Source organism: Triticum dicoccoides, chromosome 5B (genome assembly GCF_002162155.2).
Source record: "Triticum dicoccoides isolate Atlit2015 ecotype Zavitan chromosome 5B, WEW_v2.0, whole genome shotgun sequence".
NCBI lineage: Eukaryota > Viridiplantae > Streptophyta > Magnoliopsida > Poales > Poaceae > Triticum > Triticum dicoccoides.
Genome location: NC_041389.1, coordinates 160117665 through 160132753, shown reverse-complemented (window position 1 = coordinate 160132753; position 15089 = coordinate 160117665). Strand labels below are relative to the sequence as shown.

Below are 15089 nucleotides of genomic sequence, written 5' to 3'. Positions count from 1 at the left end.
CGCCCCTCCATTCCCCATCCCAGCCTGAACGAATCCCCCCTCCCCTCTCCCCACCCTGCAACCCTAGCCCCTCCTGCTCTGCTCCGCCCCGCCCTGCTCTGCTCCCCGATGACGAATCGCCGCTCCACTCCTCTACATCGACGGTGGCGACAAGAGGGTGGCCGCAAGCGACGACTGTGACAGGAGCCACCATGGCATCATCTACAACATGACGGCAGGTACTCCCCTCGATGTTCTAGGGTTAGGAACTCCTGATGGTTAGGGTTAGGATTTTCTGGTGGTTCGGTGGATCTCATGGTGCATCTTCTAGTGTTAGGATCTCCTGATGGTTAGGGTTAGGATCTCCTGGTGGTTAGGGTTCTTCTTCATGGGGATGGGGATGGGGATGGATTCATGGGGTTAGGATTCATGGGATGATATCCTTCTTGTTCATGGGGTTAGGGTTCATGTCGTTGGTAATGTGATTTTGAGATGGGGATGGATTCATGGGGTTAGGGTTTTGTGGGGAGGTGGTTCTTTAATCTAGATTTTGTATGCTCTATTTTGATTTTGCATCCCTGTCAATGTCGTTGCTTGATGTTTTGTGTTTTCATGTGGATGCCCTGTGACAGCTCATCCATGGCCTTGTTTGTCATGCAGGTCATTGAGCAGCATCAGGAGGAGGAGCTCAAGCACGGCTACCACAAAAGCAGGTTTTTGTCCATCTCCATCTCCCTCTCCCTCTGCTGCCAATCCTTGTTATGCTTTGTTAATCCTTACTTGTCATAGTGTATTACTTTAGAGCCATTTGCTTTGTCAATCCTTGTTATGCTTTGTTAATCTGTAGTCATAGCGATTTGCTTGCTTGATGACATTGAAGTTGATGTTTGTAAGTGGTTGTTTGTAGCCATACTAATAGTTAACATGATGTAGTAGTTTTATCTTTGTAATCCCTAGCGGGTACTAAAGTTTTGGATTGCATATTCCTTTTAAATTTACTTGGCTAGTTTAGTGCCACCTCTTGAGTTAAATAAGAACCTGTAGTAAGCTATTGTGTTGTAATTGTTGTGCCATTGTGTGAAGTATTGATATCCATTTGCATCTTCGCAGAAATGGCTACATGTTCTTTGAGAAATCTTCCTTTGAAGCCTTCTCTATGTTTTGTATTTGCTAGAATAAGGATGTTATTCTTTTTGGGTGTTTTATTTGTTTTGCTTGCTGTGGCACTCTGTTATTTGTTCTTGATTATGGTCACCACTAAATCTAAATCTATGTAGTTGTTGTTCCCGTGCTATCTAGGGTTTGTAGGTTCCCATTCATGTTTGGTTTCTATCCTGTGAGCTCCTGCCATGCTTTGGTTTACATATAGAAAGCTTTCTGCTCACTGTACTACTAGAGTAGTTCATGTAGGTGTGATATATGCTCTCTGGGTTGGTCTAGTTAATTCATGGTGTTCATTACTAAATGATTAAGTCCATCTGCCATTCCTGTGAGCTATACTAATACTAGCACGAGACATTGCCATTCCTGCGAGCTATACTAATACTAAATGATTAAGTCCATCTGCCATTCATGGTGTACCTGATAGTGTTGTCACAGTACCAATCAGATATTGTAGACCATTGTGCTATACTAATACTAGCACGAGATGTTGTCAGATTTACCACATGATGTATATGTGATCATGTAGGGACTAGAGAAGGAAAGAGAGCGCAGGGTGGGCTCTATATGTGCTCTGCTTAGATGTAGTATATTTTCTCTGCTATATATGTGCTCTACTGCTGATGTATATCTATGTGCTTTGCTGCTCTATGTACTGTTGTGCCATGGCGACTTGGGGCGACTAATCAAGCCAAGTCGCTGACTCAAGCCAGCAAGCCACTAGCCGCAGCCTTGGCGACTTGGCTTGACTCGGCGACTCAAAAACCTTGCTTCAATTTCCTTCCTTGCTTGCTTGTTTCTATTAGTAGCACTATGCTTGTTTTCACCAGTAGCACTTTCCATGCTTGCTTGCTTGTATTAGTAGCTCTTATGCACTTTGCTTGCTTGCAACTAGGGTTTGTATCAACATGTACTTGATTGCTTGTAGCACTTTGCTATCAGTAGCACTACTGGGTTTGCTATATTTAGCACTTTGCTATCACTAGTTCATGTTGCTTGCTTGCTAGCATACATGTTGCTTGCTAGCACACATGCTTAATTAGGGTTTCCATCAGCAGTACTTGCTAGTATCAGTATAACTTGGAGAAGAAGCTACTTGCTTGTTTATTAATTAGGGTTTGTATCAATAGTACTTGCTTGCTTCCAATTTCCTTCATTGCTTGCTTGTTTCTATCAGTAGCACTTTGCTTGCTTGCTTGCTTGTATTAGTAGCACTTATGCACTTTGCTTACTTGCTACTAGTGTACATGCATGCTTGTTTAGTGCACTTACATGTTTCTTAATTAATAACACTAGATCACTGTATTGTTGATCCATCAAGTTTGTTTCACATGTATTACATGTATGTGCATGATGGTCCAAATGCTTTCCTTTATTGATACAAGTGCATCATTTTACTTTATCCCTGTTGTATCTGATTGTTGTTTATTCTATTTTGCAACCACCACCTCAAGATCATCCATGGCAAGGATGACAAGGTCAAACATGAGGCCAACCGCTGGTATGCAACTTGCTCCTTGTGGTTATACTGTCAGTTTGATAAAATCTGTGTCTTAATATGCTAAGTGAAATGTATTGCTGCAATCTAAATAAGCTGGCTTAATTGTGCCTGTGTGCTGTTAGTCTTCCTTACCTGAATAACTAGGATTAAATGATAATAAAATTTCATAAGATATGTTTGGCTGTCTGTCCATGCATTCCAAACATTCACCTAATAGTTACATTTCCTTTATCATGCAAAGAAGAGCCTCTCACCGAGTACGAGAAGGTTAGGGCTAGAAATATCATGAGGAACAATCGGATGTTCCAGTCCCTTGGCATCGGTGCAATAGCGTCGATCATTAGGAAAACAAATGGTGTACAAGAAGGTGGAAGTGATGAGGTTCAAGAAGGTAGTGGAGTTATCAATGATGACCTAGAGTACAATCCTAAGGAAGATAACGTTATTGATGGAGAGGAAGTGGATGATGTTGTAGTGAACAAGACTGTTAAGGTGCAAACTCTGTCTTGCTTGGAGGGTTGGGGTTCTTTTATCCTATGTTATTCCTTGTGCTCACATATTTCTCTTCTGATCTAATGCTTTTTTCTGTGCTGTTTATACGAGGCACTGAAGGAATCTAGGATGAAGAGGCCTGGTGTTAAGAAGACAGTCAGCAAGAAGAAGAAGAGCTCAGAAACATCTGCTGCAAAGCCTCCAGGAAGGGTGATGGCCCCAGCTCCAGGACAAAAAAAGAGGATCCTGGAACCTGATGAACCTGCCCTTGATAGAGTCACAAGGCAGAAATTAAAGATGGCGACTGCGACGGACCATCAGGAAAGTCTGCTGCGCATGGACTCTGAGACCTCGGTGCAAATGGGTGATGAGTTGCCGCCCATGGTTGAAGGAACCACTCTCAGCATGGATGGAAGTGGCATTGTCTGCCTAGATGAAGTAGGAACCATCTGCATTGATGAAGAAGGCATTGTCCACACAGACCTCAGCCCTGTTGCACCTTCTATTGACAGGAATGTTGTCATCAATGAAGAAGAACAACAGCTTGTGCTTCAATCAGGCAAGTTGACCTTTGCAATGCTATCTTTTACTAGTGCATTTTCCAAATGGAATGATCATGTATGCTTTTGTCGATTCCTGCATTTGTCGATTTCAATTCTAATTTATGAGTTCAATTTCATTTTCAGATGCAATGACTACCAAGACTAGACTTAGAAAGGGCAAAGGGCTAGAGAGGATCACCAAGTCGCTTGGTAGCAAGGTGCCTATCCAAATTGCCGAAGGGATGAAGAGTCCAGAGAAGCCTCTGCAGGCAGCAAAGCTTGCTTCTGAGCGTGGACTCGTTGCAAGAAGCCATCTTCCGGTTCTTCCTCACTTCAAGCAATACAAACAAAGCTAGTATATTGGAGAACTACATTGGGAAAGTTGTTGTAAGCTACTTGTTTCAGAGTTAATGTGATATCTATTTTCTGTTAAACCTATGCATGATCACTAATATTGTTCCTACCTTGTCTGTTGTCTTGGTAGGAAAATTTTGAGATGAACACGGACTTGGAGACCACCAAGACCGCGTGCAAAGATATTCTGCAGAAAAATTCAAAGAACAGACGGCATCAGATCAAGAAGAAGTATTTTGATACCATAGCCGCAAATAAAGTCAGCATTAAGTCTCCGGTGCCTGATCTGACGGATGGTGAATGGCCAGCTCTGGTGGAGATGTGGTCTACCCCAAGACACAAGGTTTGTCTTTGCTTTGTTTGATGCTTTATGTTCTGCACATGATATGCTAGTGCTAGATCATGCTGACAGTATGCATTTTTGTAGGAAACCTGTGTGTTGAACAAGATGAATCAAGGAAAAGTCATGTACAATCAGAGAACTGGTCCAGGCACTACACAACACACATTTTTGCCACTATGAGAACTTTTCTCTAGAGACCTTACCATTTGATCCTCATTGAATAACATTTCTGATTCTTACTGAATAACATTTTGATTTTTGTTGAAAAACATTTCAGAAAGGAGAGCATAAGGGTGAGGAGTTGTCTGTGATTGACTTGTTTAAGGCCACCCACAACAGCAAGAAGCACGGGTTTTCGAAGCCAGCCAAGACTGCTATAGTAAGTCACCCCATGCTTTGCCCTGTTTGATTCACAGCCAACTTTGATGCTTTGATGATTTGATGCTGTTTGATTCAGAGCCAGTCAAGAACACACGCTATGTTCCATGCTTTGATGTTGTTTGATAGTTCACCAAAGATATCAGAACTTGCTGTAGCTATTTGTTGCAATTTTTATGATACGATGAAATTTGATCTGAATGTTAGTTTGATGATCGGCTCACTCGGGAAGCCATCTTATATAGAACCACCACTCTAGGCTTAATGAAGCGATCATATTGTTCCAATTGCATGTCTCCAGGTCACTAGTCATCATCTTCTTGTATAGATTTTGTGTGCTGGTTTGGTTACTTCAAATAATCCATTTGTGTGCTGGTTTGGTTTCTCTTGCTTGGTTTGGTTTACAAAATGTGAAATAGATCTCCCACTAATGCCTATCATTTTCCTCCATATGCTAGCTTGAGATGGAAAAAATGAAGGACGCGCCGGTACCAGAAGGTGAAGAGCCAAAGTCTGCTGTTGAAATTGTCGAAGAAGTGCTCAAGACCGAAGTCAAGCAAAGAACATTCCTCAGGAATGTTGGGCTCCAGTCATCTAGGAACAACTCCGGCAAAGCAACTGCTGAAGTGGCTGCTCATGTTCGTGACCTTGAGCAGAAGCTGGAGAGGTCTGAGCTTCAAGCTGAAGTGATGCAAGAAGAATTGGCGGCAATCAAGATGAAGGCAGAAGAATCTGCAGCTGCACGCGACAAGGAACTTGAGCTGCACGCGACAAGTTTTTCGCCTCTCTCTCTCTCTCTCCCTATATATATATATATATATATATAGTGTTACTATTCATCACCCAGGGTGCAGAACAAATTATTCTTCACCCGAGGTAATATTACGATCATTTCATAAATAAATTATGTTTCAACTACAAATAGTTACGGTCATATTGATTCACTGCATAAAATTTGGCATAAAAAAAGGTCAGAATACCAGAAAAAATACATTTTATGTACATCTTACACTATGTGTTTTACATCTGTAATTTACGTAACATAAAATATTTTTTACGGCGATTATATATTTTCTTACGTTCTCTTTTTATGTCTGGAATAAGACAAAATTTAAGGAACGTAAAATTATGGTGCTTTGATGTTAAAATAGAGGGGGAGGGGGTGAAGAATAACTATTCCTCACCCAGGGTGACAAATAGCGCGACCCTATATATATATATATATATATATATATATATATATATATATATATATATATATATATATATATATATAAACACTATTCTGATCACGGGATCAGAATAGTATTCTGATCACAACCTGAACTGCCTGAGTAACGCGCCTGAACTTCCCCCTGTACTGGGTTGAACTTCAGCTAAAAAGTGTCTAAATGGGGCTTGCGATATACCGTTGGAAAGCTATGGACACCAATATCATGATCCAAGTTAAATTTTTGGCAAAATGTAAGCGGTTTAAGAGCAGTTTTGAAAACCGTTTTTTCTTCATACAAAAAACGTGAATCGTATTTTCGATGGCATTTCTAAACCGTTTCTCGGAATGAGGTAAATAATATAGCGTTGGAAAGCTGCTGCAAAACCGCTCCTTCGACATGTTGAAAGTTTGCTCTAATTCTCTATGGATAAAGAGTAATTTTGAAAACCGTAAAATTTCGCAAACCGAACAGCTGAGTTCGTATTTTTAATGTAATTTCTAAACGGCTAATCCATTTGAGGCAAATGATATGGCACTGGAGAGCTTGTGACAATGGGATACTTTTTCATGTTAAAACTTTTTCTAATTCGGAACGGTTTAAAAGTAATTCAGAAAACGGTACAAGTTCCACCAAGTTCGTATTTTCAAGCTAATTTTTTAACCGTACGTCCGAATGCAACAAATGATACGGCGTTGAAAAGCTTGAGCAAATGCGAAACTTTTTTGTATATATTATTTCTCCTAATTCCTTACAGTGTTAAGTCAAATTGGAAAATGAATAAAAACGTATTTTTGGCGTAATTTCTACATACGTTATCGGAATGGGGAAAATAATATACCGCTGAAAAGCTACGGAAAATGCCAAACTTTTTGATGTTGATAGTTTTCTCTGATTCCTAGCCGTTTTCGAGTAATTGCGAAAATGGCGAGATCATTCGTTCTGCCTTTATCATGAAACTGATTCTTCAAAAATGCACCGCGTGAAGAACCTGAACTTCTCGACACGTGTACTTGAACTTTACTCTGTTTTTCACGTGCTTTTTTTCTCGTATATCTCTATCCACTGCTCCTAGCTCTCCATCCACTCACCGGAATTGAGCAAGTGATATACCGATGGAAAGCTGCTGTAAACACGCAACTTTCCCGTGTTGATCATTGTTTCATACTCGCAATGATTTTAAAAGTTTTTCATCTGAAATTCATTCAGCGTAGTACTTGAACTTCATGCTGTTTTCACGTTGAACTTCTGTGACATATTTATGTTTGTACGTGCGCCTGAACTTCTCTCTGTACGAACCCGACCTTCGGGCTATCTTCGCAACCGTGCCTTCTACCGCGAGTTTTTCTGGTTAGTCGTGTTCCATGTGATGTAAGTGTAATCTTGAAACGATTTTTAGCAACTAAATACTCGTTTTAGATAGGAATCTCGCTCATAGGAGGATTTTGCACTCGGGTCGTGAAAAACTCACATTTTTTGCGATTTTACTGCCTGAGTTGTTCGACCTGAACTTCCCCCTGTGCTAGGTTGAACTTCCCGTAACATTGCCCAAATAGGGCTTGCTATATACCGTTGGAAAGCTATGGACACGAGTATCATGACCCAAGTTATTTTTTTTCGCAAAATGTAAGCGGTTTAAGAGCAGTTTTGAAAACCGTTTTTTCTTCACACAAAAAACGTGAATCGTAATTTCAATTGCATTTCTAAACGTTTATCGGAATGAGACATATAATATGGCGTTGGAAAGATGCTGCAAAACCGCTCCTTCCACATGTTGAAATTTTTTTCTAATTCACTATGGTTAAAGTGTAATTTGAAAAAACGTAAAATTTCGTAAACCGAACAGCTGAGTTCGTTTTTTCCATGTCATTTCTAAACGGCTAATCCAATGGAGGCATATGATATGGCATTGGAAAGCATATGAAAATGCGCTACTTTTTCATCTTGAAAGTTTTTTTTAATTTTGAATGGTTTAAGAGTAATTTAGAAAATGGTCCAAGTCCTACCGAGTTCGTATTTTTGAGCTAATTTTTTAACTGTGCGTCCGAATGCAGCAAATGATATGGCGTTGGAAATCTTGAACAAATGCGAAACTTTTTGGTATGTATTGTTTCTCCCAATTCTTTACGGTTTTAAGTCAGTTTTAAAAATGGCGAAAAACGTATTTTCGCCGTAATTTCTACAAGCTTTATCAGAATTGGGCAAATAATATACCATTGAAAAGCTACGGAAAATGCGAAACTTTTTCATGTTGATGGTTTTCTCTGATTCCTAGCCCTTTTCAAGTAATTCTGAAAATGGCAGGATCATTCGTTCTGCCTCTACCGCGAAACAGATTCTTCGAAAATGCACCGCGTGAAGAACCTGAACTTCTCGGTGCGTGTACCTGAACTTCACTCTCTTTTTCACGTGATTTTTTTGCTCGTAGATCTTCATCCACTGCTCATAGCTCTCCATCCCACTCACGGGAATTGAGCGGGTGATATACCGATGAAAAGCTGGTGTAAACACGCAACTTTCCCGTGTTGATCATTTTTTCATACTCGCGACGATTTTGAAAGTTTTTCATCTGAAATTCATTTAGCATAGTAGTTGAACTTCCTGCTGTTTTCACGTTGAACTTCTGGGACGTATTTTTGTTTGTAATTTTCTCATCCATTCGTAAGTGTTACACAAATAATATTCGTTTTGTACAAACGTCTCTCACAATAATTTTTTTAACTTTCTCCGACCAAGGACTTGAACTTACACAAATGATATTACCGTCGTTTCGAGGTAACTTAGAAAATGGCGAGATCATGATTTCTGCATTCATCGTGAACGGAAATGCACTGCGTGAAGTAGTTGAACTTCTTTAGCATGTCTGTTTGAACTTCACTCTGTTTTTGACGGGATGTTTTTCGCCCATAATTCTCAAACCACTTACCGTAATTGAGCAAATGATATACCGATGGAAAGCTATTAAAAACATGCATCTTTTTTGTGTTGATGAGTTTTTCATACTCGCAACGGTTTAAAATATATTTTTGAATGCGTAAAACAACGTCTTTTTTGCCTGTTTTTTACATGTAACTGAAGGTCGGGCGTCTCACACTAGATATCTCGAACTTCACCGGGAGTAGCACGTGAACTTCTAGCAACAAAATCTTTTAAGCTTTTTGTTTTCTATTCTTATTTTCCTATCTGAAACGCATTTCGTGTAGTAGTTGAACTTCCCACTATTTTCATCTTGAACTTCTGTCATGTATTTTTGTTCAACCTCTCTCACAATAACTTTTTGAACTTCTCCGGACAGAGCACTTGAACTTCTAGCAACAACTTTTTTAGAAGTTATTTTATTTTTGAACTTGTTGTTTCCATTCTTTAATAACGAGATAAATCTGAGTTTTCTATAATCATCAAACTTCTGCATGTTTTTAATTTGGACTTCCTTGTTTTATTTCTTAATTTTTTCTATGAAATTTTGAAGCGCTCTATTTTTAAAAGTTGAACGTCTTGTTATTTTATTTTTGAACTTCTTGTTTCCATTCTTTAATAACGAGGAACATCTGAGTTTTCTATAATCATCGAACTTCTCCATCTTTTTAATATGGAGTTCCTGGTTTTATTTTCTCAATCTTTTTTATGAAATTTTGAAGCGCTCTATTTTTAAAAGTTGAATTTCTTGTTATTTTATTTTTGAACTTTTTGTTTCCATTCTTTAATAACGAGGAAAATCTGAGTTTTCTATAATCATCGAACTTCTCCATCTTTTTAATATGAACTTCCTCGATTTATTTTCTTAATCTTTATTATGAAATTTTACCTTGCATGTTTAAATTTATGTGACCTTCTCTTTTCTATAATAGTTCTTTTAGAAAATGTGTAAACTGCATTCCCCTTTCATCATTTTTTTGTTTTTGCGTTTGATAACAAAGAGAACATTACTTTTCCTTTTTATTGTTTTGAAGTTATTTTTCTAGACTTCAATTTTGTTTTGTGCTCTTTCCAAAATTGTTTGTCACTTCAAGTTCTAAAAAATCACAACTCTTCGATATTTTACCTTCCATGTTTAAATTTATTTTCGAACTTGCCGAGATAACACACTTGACCTTCTCGAACACAACATTTTGACCTTCGCAAAACAAAAATTGAAAGCCAAAATATTGACCAACAAAGCATGCACATGTATATATCTATTTTTTCTTTACACATGACCCATTGGGACTATCATATTTATAAGCAATTTGGTTTTGAGGCTAAGGGAGGCCATCTCAAGAATACACCGGATGTGAGATCGCATACCCATGTTAATTTGCACCCCAAAAACAACACAAAAGTCACACACCCTGTTCCTGAACTCTAACGATCTTCCTGCAACTTATGTGACCTTCTCCCTACCTCTATGGTGACCTTCTCCCCTCCTCTGTGGTGACCTTTTAGAAACCAGAAAAATTGTTTTTAATAAAACATTGAGCTTTTGTCTTGTTTCTTTAATTCAAACTTCTTGAATTGCCGAAGTTTTAATTTTTTTGGTGTTTCTTTTTGTGCGACCTTCCTTGGATTTAAGATTTTAGTTTTAATTTTTTTGCGTACTTTTTCACACGTGTTTTGAAAGAACTACCCTGCCTGTTAGAATTTTTTTGCTTTTGCTTTTGATTCTGAACTTCTATGTTGTTTGTTTTGCCAAAATCAACCTTTTTTGTGTGACATTATTTAACAAAACATGAGCTTCCACCCAAATTATAAGTACTTTTTTCTCCAAAGCGGATTAGAAGTGCTCAACGTAGAGGGATTCACATAAGGAAGAGTTGCGAAAACAAAAATAACACATTGGACTTGAACACAGAATGAAGAAGATCAACACACTGGACGGCAGCCGCACTAATTACTGTAGAAAATTGTGATTTCCATTTTTTTTCACGTACTGGATAGTTCCAATACATGACCTTTCCACACAATAATATGTGAACTTCTCAGAATATAAATTTCATTGACCAGTTTTCTACACACAGAACATACATGAATGAGGTTGAAGATGTGCACGTGGGATGCATCAACATGTGGGAAAGCTTAGCATTACTAAATAACACACGGAAATCAAACCCATTGGAAAGAGTTTTTGACCAAACTCAGAAGATACTTCAAGCATTCCTAGTATGGCCTTCGAACAGAATTACAATAGCCAGCGGCTTGGTGGTTTGCACTTCTGAAGAACAAAAAATAGAAATGATGTATCTAAAATACTGCAACAAGTGTTAATTTTTTCCAACAGTAATAAAGGTGAACTTCATGCTTTTTCGTTCTGAACTTGTCTTATGGTTTTTAGCACCTAATTGAACTCCTACGATTCATCATCAATCAAATGGAAAACCTTATAAAATGAAATGGCCAACTCTCATGGGCATAACAACAAACATGCGTACTGGACTTAGTTACAACATAATATATCCAGTTTTTTACCTTTATTGCTGATCAAACTAGCTCTTTCTCGCAAGGTCTGTTGTTGCATCACAGTAGCAAGTATAATTGGGACGATTTGCAGAAGCTGGTAGCTGGACCTTCGAAGAGGACGAGCGCCTGCAGCGCGGCCACCTAGAGAAGAAAACGGATGGGGAAGGGAATGTGAGGGAGGACGCTGCCGTGGATGTGCCACACTCGGGGATGGAGGAGCTCGCTGGAGACACCACCACCTCCATGAGCGTGAGATGCATCCTGAAGTAGCCGACGACGGTGAGGCAAGACGAGAGCCAGCCAAGGAGCACCACTCACACCGTCTCCGCCAGGCGCGCCTCTATCCTCCACGGCACCATCGCATCCAAGAACAGCACAAATAAGAGGCACCTCCCTTCTGCAAGCAAGGATCGCCCTAAGTAAATCAACGGGGAACGGAAAATGAAGAGAACTGAAGAGAGTAAGCTTACCCTGATGATGCAGTGATGAAGAAGCTTTTCCCTGTTAGCCTGATGAAGAATGGAAGCCGAAGAAATTGGTGTTGGGATCCTGCAAGTAGACGAGAAGAAATAGTTTGACGGAAGATGCAGTAGCCATCAGCCCATCACCCATCCCTTTCACCTTTCAATCCGTGGCAACAAATATCTTCCGATTTTTCTGCTATAATATCAGGCACTAGGCGCAAAGGTTGGAGCTGCAAATGCCAAAAGAGGTCATCATCTGTCCACATACAGTAAAGTTTTCAACTGAAAAAATTGTAGCTCGTACTGTAACTTGCAAATGATCATTTCTACAAAAATATTAGATTCAATCTAGTACTGGTGGAGTACCAACAAAGAAAGCATTTACTCTAGAGCATTCATCAACTTAAATGCCCCTTTTCAGCACGGCAAACTGCTACCGTCCCCTTGTCAGAATCTGTGACGCATGATGAATTAACCTCACCAACACAAAAATTTGCACTTCCCAAACACAAAACATAGAAACAAGATACATGAATCAGCAACGCGAAAATTAAATCCATGTTGATAGGAGTCTGCGTTCTGAACGCTAAATCTTCTCTGTACGTTAAATCTGAACTTCAACAAAAACAATAAAAGCCGCACTGGTGAGGTCGGCGGTCACAGAGGAGCCTGTCGCCGGTGTTTTTCCAGCAACGCCGGGGAGCGGGAGGGCATCCCCCCAGTGGAAGAAGGCAGAAGCGCACGGAGGTGAAGCAGCGCGTGGGATGGCTGGATGGGGGACGGTGGTGCGCGGTAGCAGGCTGCAGCGCGCGGGAGGTAGGGCGGCGGTGCGCAGAGGCAGGAGGCGAGCGCGTGGGAGGCTGGGCGCGGCGGTGGGGAAAGCCGGGGACCACAACGCCGGCGATGTGCGCAGGTGGTGGCGGCGGCGGGATCTTGGGGCGGCGGTGTCTCCGGTTGGGGCGTGGCGGGGCAGCGACGGTCGCGTCTCTGGTTGTGGGGTTGGTGGTGGCGGCGCCGCCGGTTGGGGACGGGGCGGCGGGCGCGTCGCTGTCGGGTGCGGGAGGTGCGGGATGTGGGAGATCGGGGAAGGTGCTGGATCGAGGGAGGGTGGACTTTTTTTTTCGTCACGGCTCGGTTCGGTAGTTCGGAAACGAGTCCATCGGGCCCTATATAAGCTGGCTGTGATCCAAATAGTTATTCTAATTTTAGGATTAGAATAGTGCTATCCCCTCTCTCTATATATATATATGCTATTGATCTCCTATTTTGTGGATAACTTCTTCCTTTCCTAGGATTTCTCCCCGTGCTTCATCATCATCTTCATGCCTTGTATTTTTTACTTTTGTTGTAAAATATTTCTTGCTTCCACAGACAATTTTCACTTGCTTTTTGACAAACTTGTCTTGGTGCATTCATCCTCTAAGTCATCAAATATTATAATAGGTCTTAGTCTTCTTTTTTTGTCACTGCTGAGTTCACACGACGGTGATGATATTTTGTGTGACGCCCATCTTTCTTGATAGTAGTTCCATTACTATCGTCTAGTTCCTCTTTAACCGGCACCGATTCACATCATAATTTGGTAGCTTAAACTTTATTATTTTTTGGCTGCAAAATAAATATGAATTTTCAAAATTAGACAAAAATCTAAACATTTAGAAGTGTGTACTGTGAATAAATAAATCAGCTATTATCAAGCATGTGCTCCTTGTTCGTTCCATAATTTAACACGGTGCCCACCGCATCGTCCATCAATTCCTATGTAAGATTTATAGTTAGAGAATTGTAAACATGATACTTTATTTTCAAAAGAAAACACCTTTACCTTAGCATGTGTACCCGCGCAATTGCGCGGCCAGATTTTAAAATAAAAAGTGGTTAGTAAAAATTGTTTCCATTTATATTTTGTAAATATTAGTATGAATGTTGCTTGAGTGTTTATTGAGCACTACCTATTATACCTTTTAGCTTCTTGTACGATGCTCATAGGGGTATAGGTGTAGGCTATGCGTGTGTGCGTTCATAGGGGTTAGTGTATGCGCGTGTATATGAGCGCTTGCGTCTATACTGTGTTAAAAAAACCTCTCTCCAGGCTTCAGTAAAAAAAGTCACCTGTTGGTTTGGCTCGAAAAAGGGAAAAAGTCCATCCCCACCACCACCAGGCTACCCACCCAGATGCGCCACCGCGCTACCACCTCCGATTCGCAGACGGGGATGGAAGATCTCATTGCTGGCCTTCACAGAAGTATTTCCTGGGCTACCTAGCTCTACTCGTTGGTTATTTTCCTCCAATTTCTGTCTGCAAACATAGGTTGCAAGCCCTAATCATGGCATTCGGGGTGGACCAAGAAGCAGGGTCGGACTCTTTGAGGTGGGTGTTAGGTCGTTGGTAGCAGGCCATCCATGTCACGGCGGCATTGAGAACAAAAAAATGGTTGCTGGAGGGAGGTAGATTGTGATGGATCTGAGGTAGAGGATACACACCAGCCATGGTCCATGAGAAGTATGTATCAAAGTATATCCGTATAAGCATATTGGGAGAGAAATAGCTATTTGCGGCCTTTTTAGTTGCTGATGGTGTTTTTGGATTTGCTGATGAAGTACTTCTATGGTCTTTTTGGGGGAGAAATAAGAATTAGAAAGTGCATATATGGATCTGAGGCAGAGGAAGCATATTTCAATCTATACTTCATTGTGTCCTTTATAATGCAGATTATCTTATGTGCTTCCTCCTAGGATATTATATTAATCTTGTGTTTTAGGAGATGCCTATGCTATTGAAGATCTTTTCATCGACATCTTAAATTGAAAAGGCCATACGGTACCTAGTACAAAAGACCAACAAAAGTGCATCTATGAATGTATTTGAAAAGAATTACAGTTTGTGTCGCATTCTTATCATATAATAAGATTCTTCTTATCTTGATAGATGTCCATGTACTCATACTATATCTACGTAAATAAATAGACTGCCTTTACTATCCGTAAGCTACTGATCAATCAATCCTTTGGATAAATTCCTTGTTCAGTTAGGCCTTCCCTTTTCCATAGGCAATATCAGAGTCTTCATCTTCAAGGGTTATAATTCTTTTTTACTTTTGCATGCACCAGTTTTTTGTTCTTGCAGGTTTTTTTGCTTTCTTTCTATAACACTTGTCTCGGTGCGTCCATCCTCCATGTCATCTAATAATACAATACATCTTCGTTTAGCATAGTCATTGAGAAGTCCAT

The 15089-nt window shown here is 40.2% G+C and overlaps 1 long non-coding RNA gene across 2 annotated transcripts; it reads right to left on the bottom strand.

The window, feature by feature from the left end:
* Window positions 1–10904: 10904 nt before the first annotated feature.
* On the bottom strand, window positions 10905–13009 carry LOC119307971. Of its 2 annotated transcripts, XR_005149666.1 has the most exons (3): window positions 11865–13007; window positions 11404–11791; window positions 10905–11149 (listed from the first exon to the last, which is right to left on the bottom strand). It is a non-coding gene; the product is annotated as an uncharacterized LOC119307971 (long non-coding RNA). The 2 variants fall into 2 exon arrangements; XR_005149665.1 differs by lacking the exon at window positions 10905–11149 and having other exon boundaries at window positions 11199–11791; window positions 11865–13009.
* Between the last annotated feature and the right edge of the window lie 2080 nt (window positions 13010–15089).